Raw genomic sequence first — 6,767 nt, 5'->3', positions numbered from 1 at the left:
TGGCATATGGATCAGACTCTGTCCATAGCCTTAGACCAAAATCCTTCCTGACTTTCATGTTCTCTGCAATTGGATGATCATCATTGTGGTCTAGAATTTTGGGCTTCAACTTCCTTAACACGACAGAATCATCATCTTCTTCCATTGTAGCTTTAGGCATTGGGGCCTTGTTCTTCTCTGCTGCTGGGATGTTCCTGGTGCTCCTCTTGGGTGCAGTTTTGGGTTTTGGAGCAGCTGGCTTAGGAGTTCCTTTGGGCTTAGATGGAGCAGCCCCTGATCTTATGGCATCTCCCATAAGCTTTTGAGATTTGGGTGCTGGTGCTGCTTCCTCTTCCTCTTCCTCTTCTTCAGAGTCTTTCATTATTGAAGATCTCACAAGCACTCTAGCAGTGGTCTTCTTGACCCTCTCCTTTCTTTTCTTTTCTACCACATCCTGCTCTTTGGGTGCAGATCCCAAAGTCTCTTGAGTGGATGTTCTGGCTTTTGACATGGGGCTCTCTTGGCAGGAACATTTTGCTTCATCCCTGGCTTAGTGGCAGCAGCTGTGCCATATTCATTTTTGAGCACTTTCCTCTTTGAGGTGGCTTCTTCCTCCTCAGCCACATAGTCCTCATCCTCTGAATCTGAGGTTCTTTTCTTGCTGGCCCTTGTGGTAGCCTTTGGCAAGTTGCTGGGTGTGCTCCTGCTTCCATCATCTGAGCTATTGGAGGGACTAGTGCCCTCACTCATGTGAACCTGCTCCTCAGACTTGTTCTGACTGTCACTCTGATCTGACATGATGCAAACACTGATAGCAGACCATGTGAATAGATTATAGATGAGGTAGAGTGGATGAGCATCACAAAGTACAGAGGTTTTTGCAAAAGAGTGAGTTAAAACTTAGTTTCAGTTTTCCACAGAAAGCATTTAGGATCTACCAATTTGCAAACTCGGTGAGACCAAAGCAACTTTTGGAACCTGAGCTAGTGAACTCGGTCACACCGAGTCACAGTTCGGTGGTACCGAGACTACTAGGGTTTCACAAAGTGCTAAACTCGATCACACTGATTTGCAATTCTCGGTCAGACCGAGAATCACATGTGCAATGGCCTTAGCCAAGTCGGTGGAACCGATTTCATCAACTCGGTCGGTACAAGATGGTTTCGGCGGAAACCTAATTGTCGGTGTCAAAACCGGCAGATCTCGGGTAGGGGGTCCCGAACTGTGCGTCTAAGGCGGATGGTAACAGGAGGCAGGGGACATGATGTTTTACCCAGGTTCGGGCCCCCTTGATGGAGATAAAACCCTACGTCCTGCTTGATTTATTCTTGATAATATGAGTAGTACAAGAGTTGATCTACCACGAGATCGGAGAGGCTAAACCCTAGAAGCTAGCCTATGGTATGATTGTATGTTGTCCTACGGACTAAAACCCTCCGGTTTATATAGACACCGGAGGAGGCTAGGGTTACACAAGGTCGGTTACAAAGGAGGAGATATCCATATCCGTATTGCCTAGCTTGCCTTCCACGCCAAGTAGAGTCCCATCCGGACATGGGACGAAGTCTTCAATCTCGTATCTTCATAGTCCAACAGTCCGGCCAAAGGATATAGTCCAGCTGTCCGGAGACCCCCTAATCCAGGACTCCCTTAGTAGCCCCTGAACTATGATTCAATGACGATGAGTCCGGAGCATAGTGTTTTATTCGGCATTGCAAGGCGGGTTCCTCCTCCGAATACACCACAGAAGAGTTTGAATACAAGGATAGTGTCCGACCCTGCAAAATAGGTTCCACATACCACCGTAGAGAGAATAATATTTCCACAAATCTAATCTGCTGACACGTTTTGGCAGCATGACATCATGCCATGGCCCGGTAATTATTCGAACCATTTTGCTCTAATCAGCCTCGCACATAATGCGAGGCGGTTTCTTGACACGTCTTGTCAAAGTAGAGATCGTGTTCCCCTTATTACGGGATTCTCATCAATACAGGCGTGGGTAACCCAATCGCGCCACCAATTACGGCATTTGGGGGATAAGCGAGTTTTATCAGGCTAGTGGGGGTGCATAGTTTCGTCCGCCCATATAAAGGGATAAGGTCTCACCTTTTCCTACCCACACCTTCTTCCTCCTTGCTCATCCATTCTCGCGCACTCGAGCTCCAGCGCCCAAGTCCGCATCCTTCTCCTCAACTCTCTCCAACCATGTCCGGAGCGGGAGGCAAGTGGATGGCCTACTCCGTCACGGAGGGACACATCAAAAAGCTACATGGAGCCGTATACTTAGTCGCGGATATCGTGCACCGGCTGCCAGCCGCGGGGCAGATCATCCCAACCCCGGAACCTCACGAAAAGGTGGTTTTTCTCCCCCATTTCGTTCGCGGATTGGGGTTTCCCCTCCATCCATTCGTCTGCGGCCTCATGTTCTATTACGGGCTGGACTTTCATGATCTGGCCCTGAATTTCATCCTCAACATCTCGGCGTTCATCGTCGCGTGCGAGGCTTTCCTTCGCATCCAGCCCCACTTTGGCCTGTGGCTGAAGACCTTCAATATAAAGCAAAAGGTGGTGGGCGGCCAACAAGCGGAATGCGGCGGAGCCATGGTGGGCAAAATGCCCAATGTTATATGGCTCGAGGGCTCCTTCGTGGAGACCTTAAAGGGGTGGCAATCGGGGTGGTTCTACATCACCGAGCCGCGCGATACCAACTGGGTGGCGGCCCCCGAGTTTCTATCTAGAATCCCCATGCGGCTCACTTCCTGGAAGGAGAAGGGCCTGTCCTGGGTTCATCGGTGGAGCTGGACGGACTCCAGAAGTGTATCCGGAACATGACAAGCAAGAAACTTAAGCTTGTCAACATAGTCCAGGTCATGCTCTTCCGTCGGATCCTCCCATGTCAACAACGGGATTTCAATTTATGGGAGTTCGACCTGGCCCAGCACCAGACTCTAAGCAAGCTCTTCGACACAACGCATAAAGATGTCTGGAGGGTGCTGTTCAAGGGCGCCGAGGTCCCTCCTTATCTTACTGAGGACCGCGGGCTAACCGCGAAGCGTTTTGTGAATCCGGTAAGTTCTGTACATCCGGTACGGTGTTTATTTCCCATAGCTTAACCATGTGGGGGTCTGAGCTCCCATGCCTTTGACAGAACTGGGTGGAGACATCGGAGCAGATTAACTGTCTGGTCCCTCTGCCTGAAGACACTATGGACGCTCTCCTGGCGGAGATGCGGACTCTGGCTCCTTATGATGTGCCGGAGAAGACCAAGAAGTAGGCCAAGGGAACCCGAAAGAGTTCCCGTCGCCAGGTGGTATCGGACTCATCGTCCGATAACACCAAGACACACTCCTCCCATGAAAACGAGGAGAAGGAAGATGAAGATTCTCCCCCTCTAGCTGGGGGAGACAAGAAAAGGAAGGCTGCCCCAACCGGGGAGGCCGAAGGGTCCAAGAAGGGAAGGACTCTCCTTCCGGACTGCTCCACCACCGCCGCCGACGGCGAAGACGAGTGGCTGCTTAGGGCCAAGCCCCTAGCGAAGTCGTAAATATTTGGATACCAGAGTAACTCAAAGCATACCTTTGTCGCACTGCTTCTCCTAACATCGAAAATGATTATGCAGACCGCCCCACGCCCGTATCGATGTATCATCGTCGGACGGTTCCTTGGACTCATCGGACACGAATAGTGATACACTTCCAACCGCCTTCTCTCCTTGCCCTATGGATAATGCCGAGGTATTGTCTCAAGGGGCACCGAGGTGGGGGGAGACAATCCCGGAGGCGCCTCAAGGTGACCTTCCGGACTCCAGGAGTAAAGGGAGCAAGGCTCCCCGGGGCTCCAAGTTCGGCCCTCAGCCGAACACCGCATCGGAACCTCCAGTGGTTCCGGACTCGGGCAGGCGGCCCCCTTCCAAAAGGGGCAAGACGCCCGTGCCGGTGACCTCTGTCCATCCAGAGGCACCGGACAACCTGCTGGGAGCGCTTCGCGGCGCTTCCATCGACGAAGAGCACGGCACTATTATGAGTGCAGTGATCAAGAAGGTTCAGTCCGCTAAGAGCGGACTGACTGAGGCATGTGCCAGCCTTCTAACAGGCTTTGAGGTAAGTAAAAAAATATAGGAAAATATTACCACATAGACAGTAGCCCCTGATGCTCTGTTTGGTGTTCACAAAGAAAACCGAATAGAGGATCAAATAATATCTGTAGGAGTCTAATAGAAGTATGTTTGTATGCATATGCTGGCTTCGCTACTGACCTCTGTCGCACTGACTGCGGAGGTCGCCGCATTGAAGCAGGGCCTCGAGGGGTCCGAGAAAGAGCTCAGCCTTGCCAAGAGGCAGCTCGAGGAGAACAAAGGTAAGTAATACCTTGTCTATATATAAAAGAAAATGTGGTTGCGAAATGACAGGATCATCATGAATGTGCCAGGGGCCACGACCGAAGTGGCAACCCTGAAGCAAGCGCTCTCCGAGGCCGAAAACAAAGCGGCCAAGGAGCGCACCGAGCGGGAAAAGCAAGAGGCACGAGTGGGCCAGGTGCAGCAAGAGCTCCAGGCTCTCGCGAAGAAGCACGAGGCTTTGGAGCTTGACTCGAAGACGCGAGAGTCCGAGCTTGCCGCAGCCCTCGAGAGCACAAAGAATGCCAAGGCTGAAGCCCAAAAGGCCCTCCAGGAGATTGAGGCGATGAGGAAGATAGCGGTGGGTAAGGCATTCAATATGCAAAGCAAGCATGTGAAAGTAAATTACTTGTTACTTACCCGAGTCCAGAGCTCTCCAAGAGCATTCGCAGATTTTCCCCGCAGCGTGTCGGATGCCGTGAAATATTACCAGGCCGAGGACGGAAGCTCGACGGAGAAGTTGTTCTGGTCTCAGTATACTCGGACCGAACACCTGATGCCTATGAGCGACCAGCTGTAGCAAGTGGTCGAGCTGCACAAGGCCATGAAGGGCTTTATAGTCCGGATGTGACCTGGCGACTCCCTTCCCAACAGATACTTCGGCCTGGTGAGGCGGCTTGTGGATGCATGCCCACGACTGGAAGTCATCAAGTGTTCTGTCTGTATCGAAGGTGCCCGCCGGGCTTTTGCCCGTGCAAAGTGCACTGGGCCAAGATGGACGCTGAGAAGCTGGTGAAGGAGGGGCCGCCACAGGGCAAGGAGCATCGCCACCCTGAAATGTATTATGAGGGTGTCCTGAAGGGTGCCCGTCTTGTGGTGGACGAGTGTGCGAAGGATGTAATTTTTGAATGAACTTGCTCATGTGATCCTGTATTATGAAAACTTGTTCATTTGCGCTATGCAACGCTTGTTTGAATTTAAAATATTACCTTCTGTTCGGCTGTTTATCAAATCTGAGAGATGGCTAGTCGTCGGCTTCTGCCCCCATGCCACGAGTGCTGGGGTGTTCGGGATAAACCTGAGCACTCTTTTTCCTATTTTTGGGTCCTTCGAGGGAGGTACTCAGCACAACGAACAAGGCAATCGGACTATAATGCTTTATCACTCTCACTTAGCCATAGAATTCTACAATTTTAAATTTTGGCGAAGCCCCTAGTATTCGGAAGGCCGAATTCGGGGCGCTATACAGACCTTAAGTCGGACAAAGACGACTCCTCGCTCTAAGCGGCATAAGTCTTTAGGGACTCGAAACCTCTCGAACAGCGACCAGCTCTCGCCTTATCATGACAGTCAGTTTTAGCTTTCTCTACTGAGGTGCTTAGCCCAGCTGGACCAGGGCACAATCGCAGTAGTTCTCCCAGTGCTACCTTAGCCGATATAGCGGAACATAAGGTACCAAAACATGGGAGCCAGGCAAACCCAACTATTGACCCAAGACGTGATTCAAAGCTGATGCATATAATGCTATAAGTGTCCGGGTCTTTAATCGCCGAACTGGCGGATCGCCTTAAGAGGCTGCTTTGCGCTTCTGCTCTGAGGGCCATAGTGTGCTCCTCCATGCGGAGAGAGCGCTATGTGTTTCCATAGACTGTGATGACCCCCCGAGGTCCTGGCATCTTGAGGTTGAGGTATGCATAATGCGGTACCGCATTGAATCTCGCAAATGCGGTTCGCCCAAGCAGTGCATGATAGCTGCTGCGGAACGGGACTATATCGAAGATTGACTCCTCGCTTCGGAAGTTATCCGGCGATCCGAGGACCACTTGCATTGTGACTGAGCCTGTGCAATGGGCCTCTACACCTGGTATGATGCCTTTGAAGGTTGTATTTGTTGGTTTGATCCTTGAGGGGTCTATACCCATTTTGCGCACTGTGCCCTAATAAAGCAGGTTTAGGCTGCTGCCGCCATCCATAAGGACTCGAGTGTGGTGAAATCCGTCAATGATTGGGTCTAGGACCAGTGCGGCGAATCCGCCATGACGGATACTAGTGGGGTGGTCCCTACGATCGAAGGTGATCGGACAAGAGGACCATGGGTTGAACTTTGGGGCGACTGGCTCCAACGCATATACGTCCCTTAGCGCACGCTTCCGCTCCCTCTTGGGGATGTGGGCTGCGTATATCATGTTCACCGTCCGCACTTGTGGGGGGAGCCTCTTTTGTCCTCCGGTGTTCAGCTGCTGGGGCTCCTCCTCGTCATCGCCATGTGACCCCTTATCTTTGTTTTCGGAATTTAACTTGCTAGCCTGCTTGAACACCCAACAATCCCTGTTGGTGTGGTTGGCTGGCTTATCGGGGGTGCCATGTATTTGGCACGAGCGATCGAGTATTCGGTCCAAACTGGACGGGCCTGGAGTGCTTCTTTTGAATGGCTTTTTCCACTGACCGG

This window comes from Triticum aestivum, chromosome 3A, assembly GCF_018294505.1.
Source record: "Triticum aestivum cultivar Chinese Spring chromosome 3A, IWGSC CS RefSeq v2.1, whole genome shotgun sequence".
In the NCBI taxonomy this organism is placed as follows: Eukaryota; Viridiplantae; Streptophyta; class Magnoliopsida; order Poales; family Poaceae; genus Triticum; species Triticum aestivum.
The sequence above is the reverse complement of the archived record's forward strand: the minus strand, read 5'-3'. Positions refer to the sequence as shown.